This window comes from Chlorocebus sabaeus, chromosome 12 (genome assembly GCF_047675955.1).
Source record: "Chlorocebus sabaeus isolate Y175 chromosome 12, mChlSab1.0.hap1, whole genome shotgun sequence".
Taxonomy (NCBI): Eukaryota; Metazoa; Chordata; class Mammalia; order Primates; family Cercopithecidae; genus Chlorocebus; species Chlorocebus sabaeus.
In genome coordinates this window covers 85989386-86010882 of record NC_132915.1, presented here as the reverse complement: position 1 = coordinate 86010882, position 21497 = coordinate 85989386, and positions in this window count along the sequence as shown.

The window sequence follows — 21497 nt, the reverse complement described above, 5'->3', positions numbered from 1 at the left end:
TTGGAGTTGCTCTTCTCGAGGAGTATCTTTGTGGCGTTCTCTGTATTTCCTGGATTTGAATGTTGGCCTGCCCTACTAGGTTGGGGAAGTTCTCCTGGATGATATCCTGAAGAGTGTTTTCCAACTTGGTTCCATTTTCCCCCTCACTTTCAGGCACCCCAATCAGACGTAGATTTGGTCTTTTTACATAATCCCATACTTCTTGCAGGCTTTGTTCATTTCTTTTTCTTCTTTTTTCTTTTGGTTTCTCTTCTCGCTTCATTTCATTCATTTGATCCTCCATTGCTGACATTCTTTCTTCCAGTTGATCGAGACGGTTACTGAAGCTTGTGCATTTGTCACGTATTTCTCGTGCCATGGTTTTCGTCTCTTTCATTTCGTTTGTGAGCTTCTCTGCATTAATTACTCTAGCCATCAATTCTTCCACTTTTTTTTCAAGATTTTTAGTTTCTTTGTGCTGGGTACGTAATTCCTCCTTTAGCTCTGAGAAATTTGATGGACTGAAGCCTTCTTCTCTCATCTCGTCGAAGTCATTCTCCGTCCAGCTTTGATCCGTTGCTGGCGATGAGCTGCGCTCCTTTGCCGGGGGAGATGCGCTCTTATTTTTTGAATTTCCAGCTTTTCTGCCCTGCTTTTTCCCCATCTTTGTGGTTTTATCTGCCTCTGGTCTTTGATGATGGTGATGTACTGATGGGGTTTTGGTGTAGGTGTCCTTCCTGTTTGATAGCTTTCCTTCTAACAGTCAGGATCCTCAGCTGTAGGTTGTAGCTGTAGGAGATTGCTTGAGGTCCACTCCAGACCCTGTTTGCCTGGGTATCAGCAGCAGAGGCTGCAGAAGATAGAATATTTCTGAACAGCGAGTGTACCTGTCTGATTCTTGCTTTGGAATCTTCCTTTCAGGGGTGTACTCCACCCTGTGAGGTGTGGCGTGTCAGACTGCCCCTAGTGGGGGATGTCTCCCAGTTAGGCTACTCAGGGGTCAGGGACCCACTTGAGCAGGGAGTCTGTCCCTTCTCAGATCTCAACCTCCGTGTTGGGAGATCCACTGCTCTCTTCAAAGCTGTCAGACAGAGTCATTTGCGTCTACAGAGCTGCTGCGTTTGTTATTATTTACTGTGCCCTGTCCCCAGAGGTGGAGTCTACAGAGACAGGCAGGTTTCCTTGAGCTGCTGTGAGCTCCACCCAGTTCGAGCTTCCCAGCAGCTTTGTTTACCTACTTAAGCCTCAGCAATGGCGGACGCCCCTCCCCCAGCCTCGCTGCTGCCTTGCCGGTAGATCACAGACTGCTGTGCTAGCAATGAGGGAGGCTCCGTGGGTGTGGGACACTCCCGGCCAGGTGTGGGATATGATCTCCTGGTGTGCCTGTCTGCTTAAAGCGCAGTATTGGGGTGGGAGTTACCCGATTTTCCAGGTGTTGTGTGTCTCAGTTCCCCTGGCTAGGAAAAGGGATTCCCTTCCCCCTTGCGCTTTCCAGGTGAGGCAATGCCTCGCCCTGCTTCAGCTCTCGCTGGTCGGGCTGCAGCAGCTGACCAGCACCGATCGTCTGGCACTCCCCAGTGAGATGAACCCAGTACCTCAGTTGAAAATGCAGAAATTGCCGGTCTTCTGTGTCGCTCGCGCTGGGAGTTGGAGACTGGAGCTGTTCCTATTCGGCCATCTTCGTGTAGGTTTCTTATGTAGGTAAACGTGTGCCATGGTGGTTTGCTGCACCTATCAACCCATCACTTAGGTATTAAGCCCCACATGCATTAGCTCTTTATCCTGATGCTCTTCCTTCCCTCACCTCTCTACCCCAGTGACAGGTCCCAGGGTGTGTTGTTCCCCTCCTTGTGTCCATGTGTTCTCTTTGTTCAGTTCCCACTTTTGAGTGAGAACATGCAGTATTTGGTTTCCCATTTCTACATTGGTTTGCTGAAGATAATGGCTTCCAGCTCCATCCATGTCTCTGCGAAGGACATGATCTTGTTACTTTTTATGACTGCATAGTGTTCCATGGTATATACGTACCACACTTTTTTGTCCAGTCTATTATTGACATTTTGTCCTTTTTTTAATACCAGCTTCTTTTTTTGTTGTTGTTGAGTTGTAGGAGTTCTTTATATATTCTAGACACTAATCCCTTATCAGGTGTGTGATTTGCAAATATTTTCTCTCTTTCTATGATTGCTTTTAACTGTTGATACTGTCTTTTGAATCATGAAAGCTTTTAGTTTTGTTTAACTTCAATTTATCTAGTTTTTTTTTTCTGATTCAATTTTAAATAAGATGTCAGGTCTGTGCCTGTGTGGAATTTATACATTCTGGTAGAAGAGACATAAATTTAACAATTAACTACACAAATACTTATTTGTGTGGTAAGTAAAGCTATGAATGCACTGACCAAGCTTACCTTACCTATTGGGTGAGAGAAGACCAACTGAGGACTTGAAAGTCTTTTATACAGGAGTTAGATAGAAAGGGATGAGAGGAGTGTTGGAGACAGGCTTCCAGGATAAACATATGAATCTGTGAAGCCCCTGCAGAAAGTGAAGGGACAAGGAAAGGCTGCCAAATTTGGATGCAACAGAGTGAAATAGACCCAAAACAGATCAGACAGGGTGCTGAAAGCCATGCCTTTATAATAATGGCCAGCTTGTTGCAAGTTACTGAAAAAAATAACCTAACTTTCATGAGAATAAGAAAGTATGCATGGGAAAAAGGTGTGTGTGTTGGAGGGGTGGTGGAGTGGGGGGTGGTAGCAAGGAATGTATTTGCTCATATTGAAAAAAATGTAAGAGTAACACTTGCCTTGGAAATAATCAGATCCAGGAACTCAGATCATGCTGCCTAGACTCTCAACTCTCATATGTGTTTTTATCTTTATTTTAGCCACATTCTCTCATCCTACAGATGGACTCTTTCTAGGTGTTAGAGATTGAGGGATTTTGGCTACATATGGCCCCATACAACTTCCTAGCTATATATTCCAATGGAAGAAGAGAAGTTTCCTCTACTGAGTACATATACACCTCTGCATCTTGCTTCTGGCCTAAACTTGATCTTCACCATCAACATCAAACAGAGCAGCATGAGATGCTGTGCAGTAAACAAACAATTCTTGGTCACGGGCTTGCCCTTGCAGTCTAGAGAGAAAATCCCGCAACTGAGAGAGCCACCATGATTTCCTGAAGTATTTGGTAAAGAAGCGTTCTCCAAAGGCAAAGTCAGGGGATACGTATTGCTATTATCAGAGCTAAGGAAAAGACAGTAGAAGCTTGAAATCTCAGATGTACACAACATCATGATACATAGTTAGGATTGCATGCTTAATGGAAGGGGGAACCTACTGAAGAGTTTTCAACAGAAGAGAGACCCAATAAAACTTGCATGTAAATTATAAACATTGCTGCTGTACAGCATTCTGATTGGAGAGTCAAATGTAGATGCACAGAGAGAGTTAGAAGGTTATTATAGTAGTCTAGAAGTGACTGTGGACTTGTGGGGAAGTGACAAATATTTAGAAAACAAATTCAATAACACTCAGCAATCAGTTGGACTTGGGGTATGAGGAAGGGAGAAATGTCTGGTCTGATTCCATCACAAGGCCTTGTATATGTTGTTCCCTTTGCCTAATAATTCCCTTTTCCCCTCTTTTAACCTGGCGAAATGTTGCTCCTTCATCAGGTCTCAGCTTGAGCATCTCTTCTCCAGGGAAATTGATCCTCTTGCCTTTCCTCTAATGCTGTTTAATTTCCCTTCCCGTCACGTATCACAGTTTATAACATTATATTCACTCACTTATAAAGTACTTTAATAGTTTAGCTCCTCTACAAGGATGTATAATCCTTGAAGCAGGAGCTGTTCTCTCCCAAGAAAATGAAAATCTCCGTCATTAAGTACACCACCACGGGGCCAGATTGCTTGGGTTCAAATCTTGGTTCTGCTGCTGGCCAACTGTGTGATCCAAAAAAAGCTAATCGACTTCTCTGTGTCTTCATCTCCTGATCTGTCAAATGGAGATACGACTAGTCTTACTTCATGGAGTTGTTGCAAGGAATACATTAGGTAATATATTCAAAGCCTTTAGAAGGATGTCATGTTTATAGTAAGCACTAGCACAGTGATAGCTACTTTAATTGTTCTCTTCTTCTTTGTCCCTAGCACCTCTCCCAGTGCCGGCAGCCACATAATACATATTTGAAAAGTAAGTGGAAATCTTTCAAGTGTGAGTTACTGTGTGGATATTGGTGTAATGCACAGAGAAGAGGAAGCACTGGAAGACGATCATGGAAGAGAGAGCAGGCAAGCTTGCAAAATCAGCACTGGCTATTTAAATAGTGTCTGCCTACGATGCCGTCAAAGAAAAATGCTGTGGAGCAGTTGGAAATGTGACATTGAAACTCAAAACAGAGGCCTGAGGGGATTAATTTTCCAGAGCTGCCATAATAAGGTACCACAAACTAGGTGCTTTAAAACAATAGACATTTATTGTATCACAGTTCTGGTGACCAGAAGTCTGAAATCAAGGTATTGGCAGGATTGTACCCCCTGAAGGGCCCCAGGGAAGGATTCTTTCTTGCCACTTGCAGCTTCTGGTGGGCCCAAGTGATCATTGGCTGGCAGTAGCATCACCCCAGTGTCTGCCTCTGTCTTCGCATGGCCTTCACTCTGAGTCCAAATCTCCCTTTTCCTATGAGGATAGCAGTCATGCTGCATAAAGGGTCCAACTACTCCAGTACGACTTCATCTTAACTACTTACGTCTGTCACAGTCCTATTTTCAAAAAAGTTCACATTCTGAGGTATTAAAGCAATCAGTGTTTCAGTGTAACTTTTGAGAGGACATAATTCCACCCACAACAGAAGTGATATACATTTGGGGGTTACTGGCATTTGAATGCTATTTAGTGCCAAGGCTATAGAGAAGAGCAGCCTTGTAGCTAAGAGCTCAGGTCCTATCAATCCACACAGACCTAGGATTGACAATCAGTTCCATTACTGACTGGCTTAGATCTTGGTGAAGTCGCCTAACATTTCAAAGACTTAGTTTCTTAACCTGTTAAAAAAGGGATAATACAAATACTTACCTCCAGGTTTCTTGTAAATATGAACTGAGGAAATGATTGTAAAGTGGTGAACATAGCACATTTTATAGGGTGAGTCTTCAGTAAATGGTGTCTGTTAGTTAAGATTTTGTATGGAAAGAATCTAACCTGAGAAAGAAAGAGAAGCAAGGAATAAATTTTTAACCAAGAGGAAACACCCCATTTTAGTTAGAAATGACCCAAGAGAGCAACTAGAATAATGAAAATACTATAAACTACTTTCTGGTGTTTTGGATTTATATACAGTTCAAGAATGTAGCCCTGTGCCTGGCCTAAGACACATAATCAATATGCAGTTGGGTGGCTACATTGAATGAACATCAGGGACATATTTAGCCACCAGAAGAGGAGTATTAAAGGTAGGTAGGCAGGGAAAGAGGATTGAAAGTTACCTAGAAATCTGGAAGGCTCTAATGCAGAAGAGAAATTACACCTATTCTGTAAATGTGGAACTAGAACTAGGGGATAGAAATTATAGGGAGAATCATTTTTACTCAATACTGAACATTTGCTGAGGTCCCCACTCCTCAATTCATGCAAACAGAGATGGATAACACCTAGCCAAATCATTTACACAAGGTGTCTTTGTACTGGGGAGATGGTTGGATTAGAGGTCTGATGAATTTATTTCCACCTGTGATTCCAAATTTGTTAAAGAGACTAAAAATAAGAAACATTTATTAGATGAAAGGAACGTGATAGATACAATTTAAGAAGAGACATGAAGCAGTATAAGAATTCCTTCCTATCTAATCTAGTTTCTAACTCAGCTCTATTTTCAAAGGCCAAAGCTACGAGCCCTTGAATTTGCATTACACTTATTCTCCCTTATGCTAGATTTTATATGGAGGAGGACCAGCAGTTTTTGAGAAGCACCTCTGGATCAAAACAATAATCCATAATTCCTTAAGAAAAAGCTAATAATCATATTAATGTTCTTTAGAAGAAAGAAAGCCAAGCCAGGATAGTAAAACAGCAAGCATTTTCCATCATTTTTGGATAAGGCAGAAGACAAAGTCCAGTTTATTTCGAGTCTGAAGGGAAATTTAAAATTTTCAGGACTATGAAGGACAATGCAAGAGAGGCATTGAAGCGATGGGGGAAGAAGAGAGTAGGAGGTTTCCTATTTTAAAACCCCTTTTGAAGTGAATTCTAGCTTCATCTTGCCTTCATTCCCAGCTCCATCCTTGGGAATGAAAGATTTAATATTCTAGCGGCTTGGAATGCTGCTGGCTGAGAGCTCTAACTTGTCAGGCTTCTTCAGGAATTGCCTGAGTGGAGCAGGGCCACCTTGCCCACAGGTGTTCCCTTTCTTGAGCAACCCACATCCACTGATTGATCAATGACTGCATCAAAAGGTCTGACATGCTTCTATCATCCAGGGATGTCTCTGAAGGCCATCTCAGCTTCAGAGCTCCCCATGAAGTTGACTGAAATTTTTATTGGATTTTGTGTCAGCTAACTTCTTCAATCATTTTTTTAAGATCACTGTATTTATATGAAAAAACTACCAAAACAGATTGTTTCTCTGTGATTTTGTGTTATTATTACTATTAAACAGTTTTACTGAGGTATAATGGATATAAAATAAACTGTACTTATTTATGTATAAATAGAGTGACTTTGGATATATGCATATATCTGTGAAACCATTGCTTCAATCAAGGTAATAGAGAAATCAATCACCTCCAAAAGTTTTCTTCCATTGCAATTTTAAAAGATGTGTTTTATATGCCATGGAGATAAAAATGGGAAATTGGACCAAAAATAAATTTCTTTTTATGAGAATGTGAAAAAATATTTTCTAGATGTACCAATTAAAATATGCTTAAAATAATTGCACATTTATCCAATTTAGAAATATGTTCAGTAGCCATTATCATTCTGAATGTTCACTTTTAATTTTTGACATGGATCTACATTGGTATAGAAAACTGCACACTTCCCTTTTCTCTGCAAATACGGCACAATTTTATAAACTATTATTCTCATGTTATACAATAGATCACTGGCCTTGTTCATCCTACATATCTTCCACTTTGTAACCTCTAACCTACTTCTCATTTTCTTCCCACCCTCAGCTCCTGGTGACAACTCTTTAATTCTCCATCTCTGTATATTTTTACTCTTCTTTAAAGATTCCACATGTAAGTGAGATTATGGAATTTTTTTGTGCCTGTCTTATTTCACTTAGCACAATATCATCCACACGCATCTATTTTGGGACAAATGCTGGGGTCTTCACTTTTAAGGTTGAATAACATTTCATTGTGTATGTGTGTGTATATAAGGCAGATAATCAATATACAATTGAATGACAAAATTGAATGACTATTGAGGACACACAGACACACACATTTTTTTATCCATTCATTTGTCAAGGCACACTTAGGTTGTTTCCATATCTTGGCTATTTGTGAATAATGTTGCTATGATCATGAGAGTTCAGATATCTTTATGGAGTGATTATTTCATTTCCTTTTGGTATATGACCAGAAAAGGAATTGCTCGGTCATATGATAGTTCTATTTTCAATTTCTTTTGGAAGCTCCACACGGTTTCCATTATGGCTACACCAATCTACATCTCTACCAACAGTGCACAAGGGTTCCCTTTTCTCCACACCAACATTTTTGCCAATATTTGTTATTTCTTGACTTTTTGATAATAGCCATCCTAAGGAATGTGAGGTGATAACTCATAGTGGGTTTAATTTGCATTTTCTTAGTAACTAATAATGTTGAGCACCTTTTCATACAGCTGTGGGCCATTTTATATGCCTTCTTCTCTATTCAGGTCCTTTGCCCAATTTTTAATAGGGTTGCTTGTTTTTCTACTGTTGAGGTGTATGAGTGCTTTATACATTTTGGATACTGACTTCTTATCAGAGATATGGTTTGTAAACATATTTTTTCCCAGTCCATAGGTTGCTGTTTCATGTTTTGATTATTTCCTTTACTATGTAGAAGCTTCTTGGTTTGATGTAGTAATATTTTTTATTTATTGTTATACAACCTAAGATTTTGGTATAGTATCCAAATATCATTGCCAAGGCCAGTGTCAAGGAACTTTCCTCCTGTGCTCTCTTCAAGGAATGTTATGGTCTCAGGTCTTACATTTAACTCTTTTATCTATTTTGAGTTGATTTTTGCATATGGTATAAAGATCCAATTTTACTCTTTTGCATATGGAAATAAAGTTTTCCTAGTGCTATTTATTAAAGAAACTATTCTTTCCCAATTGTGTTCTCTTGGTGCCCTTGTCAAAACTTAGTTGACCCTATATGTTCAAATCGATTTCTGGGCTCTGTATTCTATTCCACTGGTTGATATGTCTATATTAATGGCAGTACCCATACTGTTTCAATTACTATAGTTTTATAAAATAATTTTAAATCAGTAAGTATAATGCTACAATTTTGTTTTGCTTTCTTTGAATTGCTGTGGCATTTTTTTAGTTCCTAAGAAATTGTGGAATTATTTTTCCTATTTCTGTGAAAAACGCCATTGCTATTTTTGTAGGGATTGAATCTGTATGTAGCTTTGAATAGCAAGAACATTTTAACAATATTGATTCTTTGAATCTATGAGCATAGGATAGCTTTTCATTTATTTGTGTCTTATTTAACTTGTTGCATCAATGTCTTATAGTTTTTATTGTACATATCTTTTATTTGCTCATTACATTTATTCCTAGGTATTTATATGCTATCATACATGTGATTGTTTTGTTGATGTATTTTTCAGTTAGGTTGTTATGTATGTATAAAAATGCTACTAATTTTTTGCATGTTGAGTTTGTATACTGCAACTTTACTTAATTCATTTATTAGTTCTAACAGTTTGTATGTGTTTTTGTATATTTGTGTGTGTGTGTGTGTACACGCTGGGGTTTGCTAGAGATAAAATGTCATCTGCAAATAGAAATAATTTTACTTCTTTTTCTCTTTCCAATTTGGGTGCCTTTTCTTTCATTTTCTTCCTGTTTGATTAGTCTTGCTAGTACTTCCAGTACCATGTTGAATGAAAAAGGCAAAAGTAAACATCCTTGCCTTGTGTAGGATTGTAGTAAATATCCTTTCAGTTTTTCTTCATTGATCATAACATTAGTTGTAAGTTTTTTAAATAAATGATCTTTATTATGTTGAGAAACTTTCCTTTTATATATAAACTGTTGATGACTTTTATCAAGAGAGAATGTTGAACTTTGTCGAATGCTTTTTCTGTGTAAAGCGGGATAATTATGTGGTTTTAAGCTTTCATTCTGTTAATATGATGTACCACACTTATTGATTTGCATATGTTAAGCCAAACTTGCATGCCGAGGATAAATTCCACTTAATCATGATATATAATCTTTTTGTTACATTGAATTTGTTAATATTTTATTGAGGATTTCTGCATCAATGATTCTCAGAGAAATTGGCCTGTAATTTTCTTTTATTGTGATATATCTGTCTGGTTTAGGTATTAAGGTGATACTTTTCTCATAAAATGTGTTTGGAAGTACTCCCTTTAGTTTTATTTTGTGAAAGATTTCAGGAGTATTAGTATGAATTCTTCTTTGAATGTTTGGTAGAATTTAGCAATGAAGCCATCTGCTTCTCGGGTTTTCTTTGTTGAGAGGTGTTTTGTTACTTCTTTAATCTCTTTATTTGTTATTGTTCTGCTCAAGCTTTCTACTTCTTCCTGATTCAATCTTGGTAGGTTGTATTTTTCTAGGAATATATCCATTTCCTCTAGGCTATTTAATTTGTTTGCATGTAATTGTTCATAGTAGACCTTTATGATCCTTTTTATTTCTGAGGAAACTGTTGCAATGTCTCTACTTTCATTGTTGATTTTATTTATTGTTTTTAATTTATCCTTACTTAGTCTAGCTAAGAGTTTGTTGATTTTATTTTTGTTAAAAAAGCTCTTAGTTTTATTTGTTTTTCTATGGTATTTCCATTTTTTATTTGATTTATTTCTGTTTTGATCTGTACTATTTCTTTTCTTTTGCGAACTTTGAGTTTAGTTTGCTCCTCTTTTCCAGTCCCTTGAGGTGCAATGTTAGATTAGTTACTTTGAATCTTCCTTCTTGTTTTGTTTTGAGACAGGGTCTCACTCTGTTGTCCATGCTGGAGTGCAATGGCACAATCTTGGCTCACTGAAACCTGCACTTCTGGGGCTCAATCAATCCTCCTATCTCAGCCTCTTGAGTAGCTGGGACTGCTGGCACGTATCACCATGGCCTGATTTTTGTATTTTTTTGTAGAGATGAGGTTTCACCATGGTGCCCAGGCTGATCTTGAACTAATGGGCTCAAGTTATCCACCTGCCCATGCCTCCCAAAGGGCTGGGATTACTGGTGTGAGCCACCACGCCTGGCCCCTCTTTCTTGTTTTTTAATGTAGACATTTATTGCTATGCATTTCCCTCTTAAAACTACTTTTGTTACATCCCATAGGTTTTGTTTTGCTGTTTCCATTACATTTGCCTCAATATAATTTTAAATTTCCCTTGTGATTTCTTGTTTGACTCATTGGTTGTTTCTTTATCCAATCTTGCCTTCCCTTCCATAGATGTTGATTCTGAAAATACAACCTTTCTGTACTCTGATTTCTGTCTTAAAGTCTCCTTCTTAGCAAACCAACCTGTACTTTCTTCTTTCACACCTCTTCTCCTTTCACACCTTTTCTCCTTTCAGCTACAATCTAATATTTCTGCTTGTGTTTACAGCAAAACTGAAAAGTTTTTTTATATTAATTGTTTTCACATCCTTACCTTCCATTTTCTCTTGAACACACAACAATTAGACCTCATTGCTGCTGCTCCATAGAAACTGTTCTTGTCAAGGTTACCACAAATTCATCTTGCCAAGTCCCATCATCCTCATGTTGGATTGCTTCTCAGCAACATCTGTCATAGTTAAATACTCTTCCTAAGAATGTACTTGGTTCCTGGGATATCACATCTACCTGGTTTTCCTTTCCTCGCCGGCTGTTTCTTCTCAGTGTCTTTTGCTGGGTCACCTTCATCTTTCCAATCTTTAAATGTTTGTGAACTCCAGAACTTGATCCTTGACTCTCTTATTTGTCTTCGATTACTCCCTAGGTCAAAAGTCAGCAAACTTTTTCCATAAAAGATCAGATAGTAAATATTTCAAACTTTAGGGCAATATAGTTTCTGTTGCAACTACTTAACTCTGCCATTGTAGTGCAAAAGTTGCCATATAGAATATACAAAAACAAATGTTTTCATGTTCCAATAAAAACAACCAATGGCCATATTTAGACTGATGGTTATAGTTTGTAGATCCCTGTTCTATGTAATCTCATCTGGTTCTACAACTTTAAATGTCATTACTGACCACTATAAATTGAGATAGTTAAACTGATACTTGACATCTCTCAAAAGTAGTATGTACTAAAAGGAACCTTTTGACTTTTGTTGATCTATTCCTCAACCTGTTTTTCTCTCTCAGTCTTTTTTTTTACCAGCAATATAAGTGCCTTATATTTATGCCTTATTGATACCACCTCACTACTTTTATCCTCCATTGCCAGCTGGGTTCAAGACATGAAATTCATTCATCTGGATTAGTTCAATAGTATTCAACAGGCCTTTCTGCTTTCCTTCTAAGCTCCCAAGAGTTTAGTCTTTATAGAATGGCAAAAATAAATTTCTTTAAAAGAAAGAAAATTAGATTTTAACATTTCCTTCTCATTCTGAACAAATTTCAACCTTCTTACCAAGATCCAGAAGGTCCCAAATGATCTGGTCTTTCCTTGCCTTTGTGGTTTTGTGGTCTGTTTCTTCATGATCATTCCCTCCCAGCCACATTTGTCTTTTTGCCATTTCGAGTGTCCAGTTTATATTTGCCATGAGGCCTTTGCTGATCCCTCTATTTGGAAATATGTTCCCCCAATTTCTAACTTGCCTCATATCCTTAACTAATTCGGGTTTTTGTTTAAATATCACCTCTTCAGAGAAAGATTTTTTGATTTCCTGTCTTATTAGATCCCTCCCATCATTACCCAGTTACCCTTTACCTTGCTTTGTCTTTTAAAAACAATACTTATGAGTACCAAAAACTATTTTGTACATTTATTTCTTTATTTATTATTTCCCTCTACTACAATAAAGATTTGAGAGGGCAGAGACAATATGCCATTTGTTTCTTGCTCTATTTATGATGCATATAAAAGTATGTGGAATGTGTCAGGAAAACAATAAATATTTGTTATTGTTTTTCATTTAAGTATGGTGTACTTAGGACGTACATTTTTCTTTAGATCTTCTGAAATGCCATTATCATGCCTGTAAAGGAATAAACATGGTATAAATCCAGAAGTACCCAGTGGAAAAAAAGAGAAGGTGTAAGTAAGCAGATGAGGTATGTCAACAAAATTTAGGAAGATAGGAAGCAGATGGATTAATGAAAACCACATCATCAGTGGGGAGGAAGCAGAAACCCAAATGACTGAAGGAGCATGAAGATCAAAAGAAACAAGATGACTCATGCCACAAAACTTTGCAAAGACTCAGGAAAGTCACCTGGTATCTTACAAGGGAGGAATGAGGAGACAGTTGAAAAGAGGAGGATTCACTGAAAGTTAATTTTTAAAGTTAATTTTTAAATAAATCTGTAACTTATAATTACAGATATCTTCCCCTGGCCAGAATGCCAGGTGCTGCTCTTCCCCCAACCAGGCCGAAAGAATGTGGGAATCTTACTCTTTGGAGAAGTGAAACTAAAGATGCTCTTGATGTGGGTACCCAGGACAAAGCTGAGGTTTAGATAAGACATATATTAAAAATAGGAAACTTAAACAAAAATCTACAACCTGAATAGCAAGACTGCTAAGTTCCCTTTTCTACAACTTGACTTCCTTCGAGATGGAAGCTGGTTTATATGCCCAAAATCAAGGAAAGTGAAAGGTGTCTGTCTAAGAAATTTGACCAGACTAAAACTGTACAGATATTCACATTTGAAGGAATCCCCAATAATATGGCCAGGTCCCTGTTTTAGCATCATTCATTGAGGCCCACCAGTCAGAAAGTCCCACTTACACAACCTGAAATTCAAAGTAAATTTTCACTACCTTAAATCGTATTGATGAATGAATACTCAAGGATTGGCAGATATTTGAGTAAATCCTCTAACATGAAAGGCAGAAACCAGAGCAAACTAAAAATGGAAGCTCAAAAAATAGAATTTCTGTAAAGACCAGAAAAACAAACTAAAAATAAAAAGCGAAAGCTAAACAAATATAGTGTTCTTATAGAAATAAGATAATATACAGCATTCAAATAAGCAAAAAGGTAGGATCTTATGAAAGAAGGGTATTCAGAAAATAAGAACAAGCTTTTGAAAATTAAATATATAATAGCAGAATCAAAATTTAAATAGATAGGATAGAAGAAACATGTGTTAGTTAATTTTATGTGCTAATTTAACTGGACCACAGGATACCCAGATACTTGGTCAGACATTATACTGGATGTTTCTGACAGGGTGTTTTTGAATAAGACTAAAGCAAGATGCCCTCCATAATGGGAATTGGTCTCAATCTATTGAAGGCTTGATTAGATCATAAAATACTGAGCCTCCCCTGAGTAAAAAAGTCTTCAAGACTCTACCTTTAAATTTCATCTGCATCATCAGCTCTCCGTGGAACTCTGGCTGCCACTTTTGGAATGAAACTGGATCATAAACTCTTTTAAGTCTCAAGCATGCTGATCCACATTTTAGATTTGGAATCTAGAGAAACAGATGGATAGATAATAGATAGATAGACAGAAAGCCTCTCATCCCATTGATTCTCTTTCTCTGAAAATTCCTAATTAAATAAATTTGAAGATACAAAAGAACAAAAATACAAAAATGTGGAAAAAAGGAGAAAATACATAAAATCAAACTTTTTACACCATAATCTATTTAATTGTAGTTCCGGAAATAGAAGACAGATGAAAAGGAAGAACAATGTCAGAGAAAAATGACAAATCCCCAATCTAAATAATTTTCATGTTGAAAGTAAACACTAGGTCTATGACACAATAGATCAGAGGCAGCAAATTATAGAGCATAGATCAAATTCAGCTTGCGACTTATTTTTCTAAATAAAGTTTTATTGAAACACAGCCATGCCCACTTGTTTAATATTGCTGCAATTACTTTCACACTACAATGGCAGAGCTGAGTAATTGAGATAGAGAATGTATGGCCTGTAAAGCTTACAATATTTACTATCTGGATCCTTCCGAAAAAGCTTTGATAACTTCTGCAATAGATCAAAAGATACACACAATAAGGAAAATCATCGCAAACTTTCAGAACCCCAGAAACATAAAGTAGAAACCAAAAGTTATAGGAAAAATAAGAAAAGGTGTAATAGGATATAAACAAAGTATAGAAAAAAGAAATATTATTAGAATTTTCCTATGCATGTAATGCATGTGATACATTAAAACTTCCGATGAAAAATGATTTGCAACTTTAATTTCTATATGGGAATTATCTCTACCTGTTAATTTTCAAATGAAAACAGGTTTAGACATTCGTGATCTTGAAGAATTTGCCTTTTACTCATACTTTTTCCAAAAATATTTTTGGAGGGTATGCTCCAAAAAAAGAGACAGTAAACCAAGAAAAAGGAAAGCAAGAACTCAAGAAATCTTAGGTTCCAATGTAGGAGAAAAGAGGAAATACAAATCTCTAGGACTGTGAAGGGGAAAAAATCTCAGGATAACCAATGATTAAAAGGCTTAGGGAAAATCTAATCCACATAGAATCCAGAAGACAGAGGATGCTGGAAGAGATATATTCAAGTTTTAAAACGTTATAACTGATTGAGTAACTACTAGTTTTGACCACACATCTTTTAATGGAAAAAGCATTATTGAAAGGTGTTCCACTGAAAATAAAGGTGCAATGTTTAATTTTATGTATCAACACGACTGGGCTGAGTGATGCTCAGGTAGCTGTTAAAACATTTACAGGTGTATTTGTGAGGAGGTGATATGATTCGGCTCTGTGTCCCCACCCAAATCGCATGTCAAATTGCAATTCCCAGTGTTGGAAGAGGGGACTGGTGGGAGGTGATTGAATCATGGAGACAAACATCCCCCCTGCTGTTCTCAAGGCAATCATTAACATCAATAAAAAGAAACAAACAAAAAAGTATACCAAAACAGAAATGTGATCACAGAGCAAAAACTGGTGGTTTAGTGTCTTAATCCATTTATGCTGCTATAACAAAACACCTGAGACTGGGAAATTTATAATAAACAGAACTTGACTTCTCACAGTTCTGTTTTTTTGTTTTTATTTTTAACTTTTTAGGTTCAAGGCTACATGTGCAGGTTTGTTATACAGGTAAATTGCATGCTGTAGAAGTTTGCTGTACACATTATTTTATCACCGAGGCAATAAGCATAGTATCTGATAGGTCGTTTTCTAATCACCACCCTCCTCCCATCCTCCACCCTCAAATAGACCTCCATGTCTTGTTCCCTTCTTTGTGTCCATGGTATTTCATGGTGTGTATCACATTTTCCTTATCCAGTCTACCATTGATGGGCATTTAGGTTGATTCCATGTCTTTGCTGTTGTGACTAGTGCTGTGATGCACATAAGCACGAATGTGTCTTTATGGTAGAATGATTTATATTCCTTTGGCTATATACCTAATAATGGGATTCCTGAGTCAAATGGTAGTTCTGTTTTAAGTTCTTTGAAAAATCACCAAACTGCTTTCCACAATGGCTAAACTAATTTATATTCTCACCAGCAGTGCATAAGCCTTCTCTTTTCTCCACAACCTCGCCAGCATCTGTTGTTTTTTGACTTTCTAGTAATAGTCATTTTGACTGGCGTGAGATGATATCTCATTGTGGCTTTGATTTGCATTCCTCTAATGATTAGTGACACTGAGCATTTTTTCATATGCTTGTTGGCTACATGTATGCCTTCTTTTGAAAAGTGTTTGTTCATATCCTTTGCCCACTTTGTAATGGGTTGCTTGTTTCTTGTAAATTTAAGTTCCTTATAAATTATGGATATTAGACGATTGTCAGATACATATTTTGCAAAAATTTTCTCCCATTCTCTAGGTTGTCTATTTACTCTGATGTTAGTGTTTTTTTTGTTTTGTTTTGTTTTGTTTTTTGTGCAGAAGCTCTTTAGTTTAATTAAATACTATTGTCAATTTTTGTTTTTGTTGCAATTGCTTTTGGCATCTTTGTCATGAAGTCTTTGCCAGGTCCTATGTTCCGATTGGTACTTCTTAGATTATCTTCCAGGGTTATTATAGTTTTTAGCTTTAGATTTAAATTTTTAATCCTTCTTCTGTTAATTTTTGTATATCATATAAGAAGGGGTTCTGTTTTAATCTTCTGCATATGGCTAGCCGGTTATCTCAGCACCATTTACTGAATAGGGCTTTCTTTCTCCATTGCTTTTTTTGTCAGTTCTGTTGAAGATCAGATGGTTGTAAGGATGCAGCATTATTTCTGGGCTCTCTATACTGTTTCATTGGTCTATGTGTCTGTTTTTATACCAGTATCATGCTGTTCGGGTTGCTGTAGCCTTGAAGTATCATTTGAAGTCCAGTAATGTGATGCCTCCAGCTTTGCTCTTTTTGCTTAGTATTATCTTGGCTATTTGGGCTCCTTTTTGGTTCCATATGAACTTTAAAATAGTTTTTTTCTAATTCTGTAAGAATCCTATTGGTAGTTTGATAGGAATAACATTGAGTCTGTAAATCGTTTTGGGCAGTATGGCCATTTTGACAATATTGATTATTTGTATCTATGAGCACAAAATGTTTTTACATTTGTTTGTGTCATCTATGATTTCTTTGTGCAGTGTTTTGTAATTCTCATTGTAGAGGTCTTTCGCCTCCTTGGCTAGCTGTATTCCTAGGTATTTTATTCTTCTGTGGCTATTGTGAATGGGATTGCATCTTGATTTGTCTCTTGTCTGGGATGTTGTTGGGGTTTAGGAATGCTACTAATTTTTGTACTTTGATTCTGTATCCTGAAACGTTGCTGAAGTTGTGTATCAGATCAAGTAGCTTTTGGGCAGAGACTGCAAGGTGTTCCAGGTATACAATCATATTTTCTGCACACAGGGATAGTTTGACTTCTTCTCTTCATATTTGTATGCCTTTTATTTCTTTCTTTTGCCTGATTCTTCTGGCTAGGACTTACAGTAATATGTTGTATAGAAATGGTGAGAGAGGGCATCTTTGTTTTGTTCTGGTTTTCAGAGGGAATACTTCCAGCTTTTGCCCATTCAGTATGTTGCTGGCCGTGGGTTTTTCATAGTTAGCTCTTCTTATTTTGAAGTACATTCCTTCAATGCCTAGTTTGTTGACAGTTTTTATCATAAAGGGATGTTGAATTTTATTGGAAGATTTTTCTGCATCTGTTGACATCATCATATGATTTTTGTTTTTAATATTTCCCACAATTCTGGATGCTGGAAAACCCAAAATATGTTGCCAGCAGGTTTGATTTTCTGGGGAAGGCTACATCCTCTGAAGAGGAGAAATATCATGTCCTCATATGGCAGGAAGGTGGAAGGGCAAGGAAACTAAAATTGCATGTAGCCCTTTTTTTTTTTTTTTTTTTTTTTTTTTTTTTTTGAGACGGAGTCTCGCTCTGTCGCCCAGGCTGGAGTGCAGTGGCGCAATCTCGGCTCACTGCAAGCTCCGCCTCCCGGGTTCACACCATTCTCCTACCTCAGCCTCCCGAGTAGCTGGGACTACAGGCGCCCGCCACTGCGCCCGGCTAATTTTTTTTTCTATTTTTTAGTAGAGACGGGGTTTCACCATGGTCTCGATCTCCTGACCTTGTGATCCGCCCGCCTCGGCCTCCCAAAGTGCTGGGATTACAGGCGTGAGCCACCGCGCCCGGCCGCCCTTTTTTTTTTTAAGCACCTTAATCCCACTCATGAGGACAAAGTACTCAAGGCCTAATCACAGCCTAAGAGCTGCATCTCCTAATACTATCACATCAGCAACAACTGAAATTTGGTGGGGAAACATTTAATTCATAGCACTCAGCCAAGCACAATATTTACATAATCAGAACTATACAAGTTGTGAATGCAATTTTATCCAATAGAATAAAGAAAGTTTGTGCAGTGGCATACACTTTATATCCAGATATTTAATCTGGGTATATCCTAGACATTGAGTGGTTTAATTATTTAAACCAGAAACTGTGATATAATTAAACTTGTAAGATCATGATTGAAAGATGATGGGTGTGTTTGCAAAAAAATATAAATCCTTGTGTTCTGTAAGAACTCAAAAGAAAATGTAACAACAAAGAAATAAATAATATGTTTTTTAAGAAAAGGTAAGAGAGTTAAAAAGTGCCATTCCAAAAATGATAATCCAAGTAACAAAAGGGGATTGCTACTTCTTTTTAAAAATGTTTTGGTCTTTAAAAAATACATAATGTAGTGCTTGCATAATTTAAAAAATTGTTTAAAGAAAAATGGAATCGATCTATCAATCAAATAAGACAATTCCGACTTTCCCTGGACCACGCTGAATTTGGCCAACTCACCCCCAATAACCTTAAAAAAAAGAGTTAAATGATATCTACATTAATTAAAAGTATCCAGTGCATAGTGAATCTTCACAAAAACACAGCTAATCTGCTCATTATAATAAAGAAGGGATAAAATTTAGTTAATATGATTTAGTTTGATTATAAGAATAAATTAGCTTATAAATATTCTGGTTTCATCAAATAATTTCTAGAGTTCAAGAAACGCAATAATTCTTCTGCCAGCTTCAATAAAATGGTGACTAGACTAACTGTAGACACACCTCCCCCACATTCTCAGTCATCAGTTTTCTAACCATCCATCACTTAATGGGCTGCTGAGAACCCTGCAGGAGTTCAGAAAACAATTGCCAACTGACTGTCTTCCTAGGATGAGCTACAGCACCACTAGAGAGAAGGAAGTAAAATTGATTTATAAGAGGCCAACATTTACAAAACACAATTCCATTGGGTTAGTTACAACTATTTAATTTCCCAAATAAAAATAAAGGGCTTACTAAGTAACAAATTACCCTTTCAAAAGAGCAAAACAAAACAAAACAAAAACAAACAACAACAACAACAAAAAGTCTCTTGCTATTAGATGATATTGCAATTTTGCTTTATTTTATACCTTTAAAGAATCTGTTTTCCTAAGGTGCTATATTCTGCTTCAGAAATATGTTTCTTCTCTGATGGAATGTATTCTTCCATGAATTAAAGCAATTTTCTTCTGGAACTGGTTGATACCAAAGATATTTATGACTCATCAAAACATGATAGCTTGTGACTCTTGCTCATAGAAACCCATATGTCTGAGAGACATGCTTTTCCAAATATGGACACAACTCTTTTTTTCTTCTGTCACTGATGAGCCTCACTGTTCACCCCAGAGATCAAAGGCTGTGGGTGGCCTTTCTTTAACTCAGGTTTCTAGGAAAAGGGACCAGGAGGGGTGTTTGCATCCCCACCTATGATAAATGAAGCCTGAAATTGAGAATCAATTTTTAATCATTTAAAATGTATTAAAGACTTACTATGTCTAGGTATTGGTAGAGATGAGAATAAAATGGCATAGTCTGTGACCTAATGGAGGTACAAGCACATAAACATATAATTGCATACCTCTGTGAGAAGGGCTATGATAAAGGGAAGCAAAAATTATAATGAAACGTCCAAGATGACAGTCTAAACAGGCCTGATAGCTTCTCTGAGAAAGGAGGAAGAAAGAGCAAGTGGGAGCTCCCTTGAGAAATGTCTAGACCAAATAAGGCCTGTGGGAAGCACACTGAATATTTACTTACTCTTTCCAAGTAAAACCTGTCAAATAAATACTATTACTTTTATTCCCATTTTTTAAAAGGTGCAAACAGGCATTTAGAGTGAAATGACTTATCCACAATGGTTACTTCCAAAGCATTAAAGTGCTTTTAGGAAAACAGACATAAAATATCTCACAGCAATCCCCAAGAAAAAGTTCTCACACAAATCCTTTTTGCTGTGAAAACAAATCCTCTTGCTGTGACCTGAGTTGTTTCTGAAAAGAAATAGAAAATATTTAATTTGGGACAATACTTAAATTAATGGGAATTAAAATATAAATTCTTGTCTGGTTTTAATGAAGACTTATTGCTATTTACTTAGTGATTGGTTTAAATGCTTGGAAATATATATGTATGGATACATATAGCTTCCACTCTTGAAAACATCACAGGCTATTGGCGGTAGAGTCTGGAACAATCATCATGTTTTGTCAGTTTTACTTCCATTCCCTTCATTCTATTTCCAATCCAGCAATCATCATTTTTTACCTACACTTTTCTTACAGCTTCCTTTCCCATCTTACTTTCAACCTGTTTAGTGTAGCTAGAATGATCTTTTGAAATTCTTTGTTTGCATAGGTGAGTTTTAAGATGGAAAAATAGATGTAGCTGTAGTTCCTTCCTCTCTCCAGTATCAACAGAATTCAGTGAAAACAAAGAGGAGAAACATAAACCTTATGCTTCTGTCTCTCATTTTTACATTCCCTTTATGTACACATATACACATACTATTCCATATTAGAAGGTATTAGACTATGAGTTGGTGAGTTCTCCTACTACTCCTAGGACTTTTCTCCCACCACCATTAATTTTTTTACAAAACCGATAAAGAAAAAAAACCAATGTTATTCAATGAAGATTATAATACAAGGGGAGACAGCATAGAATTTAGACTAATACCTACAAAAAGAAAAGGTAAAACAAAACTTACAAAGGGAAGGCAATTGAAGAATACTGTTTGGGTGAGGGAGAAGGGACAAGATGGAGGAAGGTGAACAAGAAGGCACAATCCATGTTGCTTCCGGGTTCTTCATCACCAACTTACCCGCGCAGGGGAAAATGCAGATCAACTGAGCAGGCGCCTGCTGACGTCAATCCGAAGAAATCGAAACTTACCCGGCGATGCCTATGGAGACGCCCGTATCATGCCCTTATCCCGCCCACTGCCCTCCCCCTTCCAGTACCAATGCATAAAAGTCCGCTGCTGGGGGAGCCGGGGTGACTTCTTCTGCCCCCGCATTCGTGGACTGGAGAACTTCACCAGAGAGCGGGGGCAACTTCCCTGGCCCCCACACCTGAGGACCAGAGAACCTTCCTGGAGAGTGTGTGCATATTTGCAATAAAAGACTGCCACTTTCTTATGTACTTTGGCCTCATGTTTAATTACTTAGCTCTCCTAAATTAAGTTACATTAAATTAAATTAAGACAAATACTTTTGAAAATATTGTCAGATGAAATTATATTTGTTACCAGTTATTTGGCTGAATTTATAGAATATGAACAATTGTTTTAATGATTTAAGGGATCAAAAATATTTGAAGACACAA